General features: G+C 45.0%; 1 protein-coding gene across 1 annotated transcript in view; it reads right to left on the bottom strand.

Annotated features, from left to right (window-relative positions):
* LOC125765666 (uncharacterized) overlaps nucleotides 1-12,005 on the bottom strand; it is a 291,187-nt gene that overhangs the window by 226,670 nt on the left and 52,512 nt on the right. The window lies entirely within an intron of this gene.

Raw genomic sequence — 12,005 nt, 5'->3', positions numbered from 1 at the left:
ATGAAACGACGGAACACACGACAACAGAGAAAGAGAGCTTTCATACGAAACATTCTGAACGGTGGGTTCCGCTACGATGTCGACACAATCGTTTGCTTCGTTCACAAAAATGGCTCACAAACTAACACGAACTAGACACGGGGGAGGGGGGAGAAAAAAAAGGAGGCCACCAACAACTTCTGGAGCAAAATTTCGGACCTGGCCGAGATGAAATGCTTCTGAGGGTTGTTCTTTTTTTTCTCCCTGCCAGGAAATTAACCACCGTTCTTGATCGTGCTAATCGTTTAGGTTTAGCGCATCATCATTGACGTGTGTTGTTATTGGGCTTTTTCGTAAGATTCTTGTGAACCAGCATACAGCATGAAGCGTGTGCTATGATTATGCTGCGTTCAGTGCATTCCAAATGATAGGGGACGATTTTCAGAAGATTAGCATTAGGAACCACAGAAACAAGGAATAATTGCTAGTGACGCTTGAATTAGATTATGAGTCAGCGTGTACAGAATTTTTGTGACCTATTCTACGCATGGGAAACACAAAGCTTCATTGCCCATCACACAGATAAACAAAGCGTAAGAGATTTACCTTTTGATAATGTGTAAATGGAGCATGATCTACCATCAGATGTCTGGCAATAATTAGTCCACTAACCAATCGTGTGAGAAAGGTTCGTCGCTTGTTGAGTCTTTTGTTTTGTTGTGCAGAAATTGAAAGCTTTCAAACTATTCATTCATCATTCTGCTTTGCTGGCGCTGTTAAACATTTGAAATGAAAAAAAAAACCTTCATGCCACTTACATTGTTTCTGCTAATAAAATGATAATTATTTAATTTAACACCTCTAGGATAAATATAATAAAATTTTATAATGCAAAAAAATACAGCTCGCACCACCCAGTCACCAGGCCACAAAAAGCAACACACAACGAGCACAATCCAGCCAAGGTAAAGCGAAAAGATTAAGTTCTAATGCACTTTGGACGCGTCACGCTCGTACGCTCTGGCACCTTCGGTAGCACTTCATCGCCCCATAATAATGCCGAGAAATGACAAAACGGGCGAGTGCGAAACGAATACAGCGGCTAGAAACAAACTACATCTCATTACGCACCATTCACACCCGTGCGCTAATTGGTAAATATAATGATCGCACCGACACCGGGCAAGCTCAAGCCAAAAACGTTTGTCCATCCGTGTTCATCTGTGCAGCAGTGCACCGGCGGTAGCTAGAATACTTCGGCGTTTGCGACAACCACACGGAAGAATGGGGAAACTGCACTAGCTGCAAAACGCAGCAGCAGCATCATCATTTTGGTATTTTGCTATTCGAGTGGACAATGTCAATGTCGGTTCCAGTGGCGTTGATTGCACCCGGAGATGCAGTTAGAGTGTGCGAACGCAGTCCGTTGCCGAGCGATCGTACGAGATGCAGCTTTTCCCTCCCCGTGCAAGGCGATCGGTAAGTACAACGAACGAAAAACAAAAATCCAGAACGACAAGAAAACAGCCACTGAAATCACGATCCCCTTCGGTCAAATGAGCGCAGCAGCCATTGGCATTTCGCACTTGTGCTGCGACCTCGACTCGCTCCGGTAGCTTCAAACGTACGCACTAAACGCCTTCGGGACGCACCAGGACCTAGCACGGCATGGGTAGTGCTGGAGCGGTTTGGTCCATGGGTAAATTTTCCCCCCGCCGGTGTCGCTTCTATGTCGCGCAATGTAGCTGCGTGTCTTGTTTTTCCTTTGGGAAGCGTTGATTTTTTTTCTTTTTCGTCCGTTCTTTCTTTACCTGTGGCCACCGCAAACGGTTTCCATTTGATGATATTTATACGCTTCCCAGTGTCGGATGTACACTGAACGGCCCTCCCAACCCGCCTCCTCCCTAGCTGGTCGGTAACAAAACCACTGGGTGGCTTTAGTAGACCCGAAGGTGGTGTGATTGCAATTGGCAATGTCAACGTACCAGGGCTAGGAAGCGCTAGGAATGAGATCGGAAATGACTCCGGGTGCGGTGTGTGGTGAAGGCAAACAGAAGCAACCAGTAACAATAACAACAACAACAAAATAGTTACAACCAACACCGGTGGCCGGGCCAGTTGGTGCAGTTTGCAAAACGTTGTCGTGGTGACGATTGACGAAGTGCAACAAACGTTTCAACGCCCCGCGATAATTGTCCATCGGCATTGACGTCGGTAATTTTCGTGCGGATCGTTTTGGTGTCTTAAGGTGTCTTAATAGGGGTGAGTATATTTTGCCACAAGAACGCACGCGTTCGGTGCCATGATTGCTACAGGCAATGGGGGAAATTGTGAAATTAAACATAAACAACTTTCCATACAGATAATTTCAGTGAAACTTCATATTATTGATGTGTTTTGCTAGTAATCGCTTGCAACTGTATATAAACGCCATATTACCATAGATCACATCCTTGTACCGTACTGTTCCCGGTTGCAATTTTCTCGTCAACAGCTTGACCCATTCCCCAAAACTCACACTGTTAGACTGTCAGCATCCAGAAGCGGGTGAGCGAAAGAGCGAAAAGAAAAAAAGAAAACACCACCCCAAAAAACAGAGTTCCTCTATTTCCATGCTGACTAACGTGGCACTGTGGCCCAACGTGGCCCCAGAGAGTTTGTATACATTCGCCCCCGTTGGTAGGGCGAGGAAGAGAGGAGGGAAGGAAGATCGAACGGCGAGAATCAAAATGTTCCACTTCGAACAAGCAACCCCCGACCCAGTCCTAGTGCAGGGAACGGAAACGTAAGGAGGGTAAGGAGGGTGTCCCGGAGGAAAGATTGTGTTTTCTTTCGATTCCGGCGGGCGGCGATCGTACAATTATGTAAATCTACTACACGCTCGCAACACACACGCTTGGGTGAAAGAAGAAGAAAAGAAAAAAGCAACGGCCAGCAGTCGGAGGCAGAGAATGGAAAAGCGTGGAAAGGAAAATAATCACTCTCGTTGTGTCTGCGTCCACGTGTGTTCGTGTGTGTTCGTGTGTGTGTGCTCCTATGTGTGGGTGTAGTGTGAGTGGAAATGGTACTTATGTTCTTTTTGGGGTGTTGCGGCTGCTGGCTTCGCTTTGGTTTTGCGGTTTGCTTGACATTGTGACGCGCGTTTTTTCAGCGTTTCCGATGCGACTGGTTTGCGGGAAGTTGCGCGGGTTTCTGCTCCAGCTAGTTTCCAAACCACTGCCGGTTGGGTGTACGTGTGCGTTTGTCTGTATTAGTGTCCCACCAGTGAGCTCCAGAACCAGTTTACCGGCTGCTACGTTGGTGTTGCTTTTTTTTCTGGAGCGAGCTCTAAACTGAGATTGCTCCGACGGTGGAGACTGCAACGGCCACCTCGCAATGACAACAAAACGGTTCTCGCACGCAGCACACCACCCAATCAACTCGGGCCAGGTGTAAGGCATGTATGTGTGTATGTCCTGTATGCACGTGGAGAGATCGATCCGACGGACCTGTTTCCTGAAGTGTGTTCAATCTGTCTTTCGCTTTGGTGAGTACCGTACACAAAAAAAAACGGCAGAGCAAGCTGGCCGAGCCTTCTAGGATGGGACCTAGCACCGCCACGACTCTAAGTGATCGATCACCGGTACCGAGTCTCGTTTACGAGGAGATTCACCTCGTAAAGCACGTGCGCGCTGCAACCTATTTGCGTTCTCTCGTTCCATACACGGCACACCGTACAGATCACTCGATCTCACGGGTCACGACCGTAACGTTCTGTCGCACCTATATGTCACAACGGTGGGTAAGGGTATGGAAGGAGCTGGGGGATGAAAACGGACACGACGATGTGGTTGCTTTGAATGTCGAGTGCGGTATGAGCGATACCGCATTCGGCAGGCGAGTAGTGAGGTGTAAAACATTTCAATTAGGCGCTGAATTATACAGCCGATCGATGTTTGATTAAACGCATTTGCTGCTGCCAAGATGGATGGATTCCCGGTGATCCCGGGACTGCAAATGTATCGGATAGGTGGCTTTTATGCTTCTAGTATGGAAATATATTATACCGAAGGATTATCTTACTTAAACGTTTAATGGATTGGTTTATGGGCTTACGCGGAGAACGTAGGTGGAAGAATTTGGTAGCCTATAGTATTTATAATTTGTTTTTCATTTTGCCTGCAGTAAAATATCCTTGATATAAACAACCATTTTTAATATCGTACCTACGTTAGTGCATTTTGTCTGCATTCACTTTACACTGCAATTAAACTAGTGATATATGTCGGACAATCTACCGTCCGTTTGGGGAACCGCTCCATTAAAGCACGTCAGTCAACTGCAGAACCTTTCGATCCCCTTATCAGCACAAATTCTCCTTCTTCACAGCGCAAAGGGATTTGGGAAAAGTGACCTCCCGTATAATCTGTCCGGTCCTTCGGGGATCGTGCTGGCATTTTTGCATCGATTTTAGCAATCCATCGTGGCTGATCATCGGTTCGGTGCAGTCCTAGCGTACTGAATGTTAATCAATCATCGCTTCGCTAACGCCCATTTTCGGGGAAAAGGAAGGAAACAGCTCAGACGAAGTTGGCATGCGAAAACATTGCAACGAAAGCAGTTCAACCCGAAAGGGGATTGCACCGTAGTACCGGGCGGGTTTTAGCAGCATAAACCTTGCATAAATGTTTGCCACTTTGACGGATCCTGACCGAAGGTTTCTCGAGGCGTCGAGTGCGCTTGCAAACTTCGAATTTGCCTCCCCGGGCAAAACGTTTGATGGAACGGAATTAATGCGAATTTAATACAAGCCGTACGGGGTTCCGTTCACGTTGTTGCAGCCGGAGAGAAGTGCATTTGCCTTGGGACGTCCCTTTTCCGATGGGGATTGCAATTTTCAAAAACAGGAGGGTTAATGCAAAAAAAAAGAAAAGGAAGGATAAAACTGAAATACAAACTTTTTTCTTCATTCCGTGGCGTTTTCCCATAGTGGAAAGGCGTAATGCGGCGAGCGGATAAGATCCCGATTGGAAGAGCCATTCATCAATCCTTGACGCTTGGATCCGGCCCACTGCACTGTAGAGGAGTGTACCGATCGCATCATAGTTGATGGATAGCAAATTAAGGGCTGGCATTGTGCCCTTCGCTGCAGGACTTGTTTGTGAGTGTATTTTTGAAAGGGCGGACGGATTGTACTGTGAAAATATTGCCTCCCCGTTGCATTGGATGGTGCAGTCATAACATAAGAAATTTTTAACAAATTTAATGCTTCAGCAAATGAGTTTTTTCTTTTTATAAAACTAAACTTCAAACTCTGTTATCAATTCCAAAAAAAAAAAAGAAATGATTTTTGCAGCACCTGCAGTAATGTTTGCGCAAGAGTTGATCCTAAGACAATATGCATGAAACACAAAACAAACAACAGAGTTGTGTTGTATCTCAACCAGCCATGTAAATACACCATCTCAACAACATCCGTTCCAACAACAGATGGAAACCCAGCGCCACAAACGGTTACGGTTATGGATCGGAGAAGAAAAAATACAAAAGACTGCCACGCATAAGCGACGAACCCGAATGCCGCATCCAAGTGATAATGCTCACGGTTCCACAGTTCGGAACCTTCAAAAAAATTCATCCACCAAAAACGAACGTCTGCTTAAGGTGCCCCTCTTTCGCTTTCTCTCCGTTCCCCTTCCCCCGTCTCTTCCTATCAATCGCCTCTCCCATACTTTTGTTCGGGTGCTGTACGCCGTTCGCGTTTTAATTTATGCACAGTGTCAAAACTGCAAAATGAAAAGTTGTCCCGCCGACTATGGCCGATCGGGTGACTGGCGAAGAGGTTTGGTGCTGATGCTGCTGCTGCTGTGACCGTGCCAGCAAAAATTGAGGACACCATTGGGCAGGGAATGTATGCGGTGTATAGAAGCGATCGCGACGAAAATATGTTATGATCGGTCGCGATGCGTGGAAACGAAACTATCGTGAGGGTTTAAGCACGTTTTTAGCATGAGTAGTGTTACAAACATTCTGTACGTAAAGATGCGTGTTTGTATTTTTTGTTTTGTTTTGAGGAAGAATATGTTAAAACTTTTTTTTTCTCCCGCTACTAAAATGTTACTCTTTGCCAGAAAGTTAAATCTTCTGTACATGTGTGTCACGGAACGTTGGACACAAAATAGAAACAACACATTTTTCTTCACCTTTTCGGTTGGTAAGGGGGAGCGATTTGGTGGTGCGGGAATAGAACAGAGCAGCCAAAACGCCAACTCCCATACTCCCTCCCCAGAAACGTTAATCAGCAGACAAGTTGCTCGCTCTAGGACTGATTGACTAGCAGCAGGTTAGAGGATTAGTAGGATCGATTCCTGAGAAACTCTACACCGGATCCCAAGGTCTACGCTTGCCTGCCAAACCGCTTGCTGGAAGGAAGTTTAAACAAACGAAAACGCGTGGGAAGGGGCAGTGACGGTGAAGTCGGGGCTATCAGTGGGATAGGAAAGGGGGGTGGAAAGAGAAGAAGAAAGAAAAAAAAAATAACAAAAACAAGCATTTAACCCTCGTTTAACACGCAGCAATCGCACCGAAAAGGCTCCCGTCTTGAATTTGATGGATTAGGAGAAACCTGTCGTCCTCTGCGAGTTTCGGACAACGAAACGGAACCGCGGTCCGCAATGACGACTAAGACCGGAGCGGTTCTCGCGTAAAGGGGAACTCTTCAAACCTTGAAACTTTCCTCACATCAGGCTCCGGACTTGCAATCAAGTGTTTGCTGCGGATGATGCTGCCGTTGCGGTGGTTTTCTCAGCTTTAAAGTTGCTTGTTATTGTTGTTTATTTCAATTTCGTTGTTATTTTTTGTTTCACGTCTTTCCTTTAGGTTTAGCTTAGAAGGAGCCATTTTTCGGTGCTAAGCGGGTTTTCTCCGAAACTGTGCGATCGTTGCCAGTGGTACACACTACCCGTGGCGTACTTATGAATTTTGAAAAATAGCTCCCCTTTTTCCACCACCGACGGTACACGGTGGTAGAAGTGGTAGTGGCCCCCTCGAAGTGGCCATCGGCATCGGAGAAGCCTGAACTGAAGAGAAAAAAAAAACTCAAAACCCCACATTGATGAGATGATGGTGGCAAATGGTGGACGAGTAGCGGTGTATGTAAAATATTAGACGACAGGCGCTGGGTGATTTGTTTTTTCGACAGTGAAGACAAATATCTTTATCGTGCTTCTCTTTTGCACCAGCGTTCGTGGTGTGTCGCTGTGTGTGTATTGTTATTTTTTTTTAACCAAACCATCTACCCAAGATGCATGAAGGAAGGGCCTGCATTTTGGAATAATTATTCAAGCAAATAGTGAAAAAAAAAAACCGAAACCATTGAACCATTTGCTCGTGCAATCAAAATTCACATTTTCTGACCGCTCCGATGTCTGGCGCTTCACAGGTTGATGGACGATCTCGCTCCGGGCTCCGATGACCCGCTTCCAGGCAACAAAAGCGAGGAAGTAACAGATAGGGAAACAAAATACAAAACGCAACATAACCTTAAACATAACAGCAACAACTAAAAGTGTATCAAACAATTCGGTGTTCCACGAGAACATTCCATTCGGCATACGCTTCACCGTCTGACATATGTTTGACCGTTCGGCTCGTATGAACGGCAGGATCAACTTTCTCGGGCCACGATCCGATCCGCTACCCGTGGCGGACATCATTTCCGATCAACGGTTGACAACCACCCGAACAAGTGATTAGAAGCGGAAAATGTCAAATATGAGTTCCTGTCAAACTCGCGCACACACACACACAGAATTCGAGTGAGAGAAAAGAGAAGAAGGAAAAAAAACATCAAACCTCTGTCGATCAAAATGCGATCGACACCAGTGGCCTTCTTTGTTGGGTGGAGGGCATATCTGCGGGTTACGATGTACGTACAAAATATCTACACAAAATAGAACATCGTCCCCGCTGTCTCCCGTATGTCTCTAGGAACCGTTCCAACAAAAAAAAAACCTCCAACAAAGTGTGTCCATCGTGGTGAGGTTAAAGGAAGGAAAAAACAACAACAACTAGTTCTGTTTTGTTTTACTCGGTTTCCACCTTACAAACTCCTGTTGGGATTTTCATTAATGTGTCACTCCACTGTATTTGGTTCGTCTTGTCATGTTTCTTCTGTCTCTGGACTTGCTTCACCTTACTCCGCTCGCGCATCGATCTGCGAGTTTCATATTTTAAACTTCATCCTTCAAACCCGTCGGTCCGTCGCCGTAGTCTGCCTTCCTTTTTTGACGGATCTGTCAGTCTATCGATTGACGTTCGGTTTCCTTTTTGCCCGACGCTTTGCCCGCTGCAACACTTTCTTACGGTCGGGTTTTTTTCGGTTTTTCTTCCCTGTCCTATGGGGATGAGGAATTTTGGGCTTCCTTCAACCATTCAACCACACAGACCCTCTGCTGCTGCTCCGGATCTTATTCTAGTTGCGTTGTTCGCTGTTCGTACGAAAATTTGGTTAATCTTTCCATACCTCGTCTCTTCACACGATGCAATGCGTTCTGCCGTTTCCCTCTCGTCGAGCGCACATTCACTGCTCTCACCCACAAAAACCCAGAGCGGCCAAAGACACCCGTGGTGTTCTTTTTTTTTGGTGTGTGAAACCTTCTGACTGCCATTCATTTTCCTTCGCATTATAAACCGTTCGCCTTGCGTCACACAGTCCACTTGTGGTCAGACAGGAACGACGATAAGAAATTAAAACATTTATTACCGATTCCCCCCCGCATACAGTTTTGATAGATATGAGCAGAATCGCTTCGTTTTTTTTATTGCGCTTGTTATCTCGCACTTGCTTTCGCTGTTGTTTTCCATCTTTTGTAACGAGTCTCAGAAAGAGGAACCTGGCATTAGTTGAAAAAAGGAAGCCAAATTTTTACACACAAAACTCTAGAAACGTTGCGTCAAGTGCAACTGTTTGCTTCATTGTTCGCGCTGCATTTCACTTTCAAACGAAACGCACCGAATAGATAACACGAAATAATGACCAGCGGTGAAAAGCAAACGTTAAAGATAAACGTTTCTTTCTCTTGCTTGCGTTTTTTTTTGATTTTTTTTTTGTTAGAGCCACAACAATTGAGATGCATTCGCCTTTTCCGCTCAAGCACATCATTTAGTCCGCATGTTGTTTGGTGAAGAAAACGTTGAGCTTATCGCAGGAAATTAACCAAAATGCTAGATAGCATTGTTTCACGAGGAAAAAGGCGTTGAAAATGCTCTCAATCGCTTTACTTAATATTGAAGAACATAATGAAATTGTTCCACGATGAAGAGAGTTTGTGCTACAAAAATGTCTCATTCAATCGTCGTGTGAGAGATTTTCAACTTTCCCATATCAAGGTTGAACTTGCATTTCATTATCAAATAAATAAAACGTTTAAGCGAAATCATACTAACACAATGAATTTGAATGTCTATTTCCCTCCTTCAATTTTTCTATTGCACAAGGCCACTTCTCTGTCTAAAGCTTGAACTTTGGCACACAAAACAATTAAAAAAAAAAAGAAAACCCCACTTTCGACACCGGAAGCCAACAAATGAGCAAAACGGACGTCTGGCAATGGGACAAAACCAGGACGTTTGTACCCTTCTCGTTTCGAGTTTTTTTGGTTTGCATTTTCCAATTTTTTCTTCTCAACCCCAGGCCACATTCGGGCCAACCGATACCGACTTTGAAATTGAATTCAAGCTTAACTAATGACACCAGGTGAAATAATCCGATAAAACCGTCCGATACGCGACGCGTACAGCGAAATGCTTTCACCGTCAGTAGCAGAGAGCAACGGAAGGATCAAGCTCCCGAATCTCAAAATTGAAAAAAAAAAAATGTTTCCCATTGAAAACAAAGGAGAAAAAAAATCCATCCATCCGCAAATAAACCGATGGGCATCGAATCGAACTCAAAAACAACTTTCTTATCGGTCGCACAAAAGTTGCGACCAACAACAAAACCAAGGGAGAGCCGCATAGGGATGGCATGCAAAAATATGCCGCGTACGAGAAAAACTTGCGCTCACGATTTATGTTTCGCGACGAAATGTGGCGTTTTTTTTGCTGCTGTATGTGATTCGTTTGCTTCATCTTTCGAAAAAGCGATCGGCATATGGAATTTCTAAAAAGCTACTCCAAAACCGAACTGCCGTGCGTTCTTGTGTTGTGGAAGAACGAGAATAGCGAGGAGAACAACAAACAGAAAAAAAAGAAAAGCCACTGGGCTTTTTCTGAACCGAAGCGCCAGTAAATTAAAAGGTCCAAAAAAGCTTAACCGTTGCGTTGGTAAAATTTGGTAAAATACGGTAGCAAAACGGCCTTCGTGTAGACCGCGTGAAGGTCCCTTCTGCTGCTTTTTAAAAAAAACCTTAGCGCGAACCAACCAATAAAGACCTCCAGCAGGAGGAAGTAAACCAAGTATGGGGTTGGGGAGAATATTATTCCAACATAAATGTGAAAAACAAAACAACGACAAAAACTGCAGAACCCCAGCTGATGGCAAAGAAGGGATTGCTGAACTGGAAGCGAAAAATAGCTAATCTTGGAAATGGTTAAAACCGAAAATTAAGGTGTCGTCCTTAACTTTCAACATTACAAAATTCGGGCATTCGCCGGCCGATCCAGCATCAGAACAGAGGCCCCAGAAACCGGCCGGAAAGGAAAGCAACGATCGTGATTTTACGCAATGCTCGGCAAGTAAAAAAAAATACAGGAAAAAGATAGATAAGAGGACGCGTCGATCGTTCTTGCGCGGTGATTTCAGTCTGCCCGAGGCTTGCCTGCGAAGGTATGCAGAAGTACGAGAGGCAACGAAAAAAAAAAAATAAAAAAATAAAAACGAGATAATGAACCGAAACCGTGCCCGAGTGGGAGGAAGAAGCAATTAAAATAAAAACAAATCATTTTAACGGGCGGCATCGGGCCAAAAAAAAACACAACACCCGTCGGGAAAAGGTGTGTTTTCTTTTAGCTACCAGCTTGCAAAACAAAGCTGCAAAGCCACCGGTGAAAGAGGAAAATGGCACCGAATCTAGCACGCTTCGGATGACGTGAATACTAAATTTCTATTTCTGCCTTTTTTTTGTCTCTCATTCTCGCTGCTGTAAGAATTGTACAGATTTTGTGTTTGACGTGAACAACAACAACACGAAAACCGTTGAAACCACATTCGTAACTTCATACCAGCAATAGCAAAAAACCACACAGCCAAAACATTTCGTAAAAAAAACCCATCGAAAAAAGAATGATGGTGCCCGGACGTCAGTCATGTTGCCGCTGGCGGTTGCAGGCGAAAAAATTAAGAGGCAAAAAATACGCACAACACACACACACACACATACACAGCAGATAAGCGGGCCCCGTAAGAACGGAAACCGAACCCCGGGCTGTCGCCGGAAAACGCGGGAGAAACACCTTCGGGAACGAAGTCGAAATGAAGAAATTGAAAACGGCCATTAATCACCTCGTGGAATTTTTGTTTCGTTGAGTCCTGTGGAGCAGAATGAGGTGGAGGTGGGAAGGGGGGAAAAGTGTTGGCGCAGAGGGACAGGATTCACTGTGGCGGCCACCGGATATTTTCACTCCCGGTACACCGAAGGATGGGACCTCCAGACGGGAAGAAAGGTTAGACATGTGTGCGTATATTTCGGTTGACCGCGGTGTTTCGTTTATGTTCCATTCTACCACTCCTACCCTTGAAGGATGACTGATTCATGGTGGTGAAAGCACAACAATTAAAACACCGTAAAATTATTCGAAATTGCAGTCAAAGGAATTTGGATCATCCTGCAGTTGAAATGCAAGCTATTAACGTTTGCTTCTGCAAAACAACGTGTATACCTGCCCATGCCGGGAACAAAATAGGTTGTGAATTAATTTGCAAAGATTCCTTACGCCAAAGGATCGACCAAAAAGAAAAATGATACCATCTGTCGATGCGATGCTAATCCGTGAAAGCCCAACACAACACACAAAACCGTGGTGCATCGAATCATATCGAAGCGGAA

This window comes from Anopheles funestus, chromosome 2RL, assembly GCF_943734845.2.
Source record: "Anopheles funestus chromosome 2RL, idAnoFuneDA-416_04, whole genome shotgun sequence".
Lineage (NCBI taxonomy): Eukaryota > Metazoa > Arthropoda > Insecta > Diptera > Culicidae > Anopheles > Anopheles funestus.
This window is presented reverse-complemented; position numbering and strand designations above follow the sequence as displayed.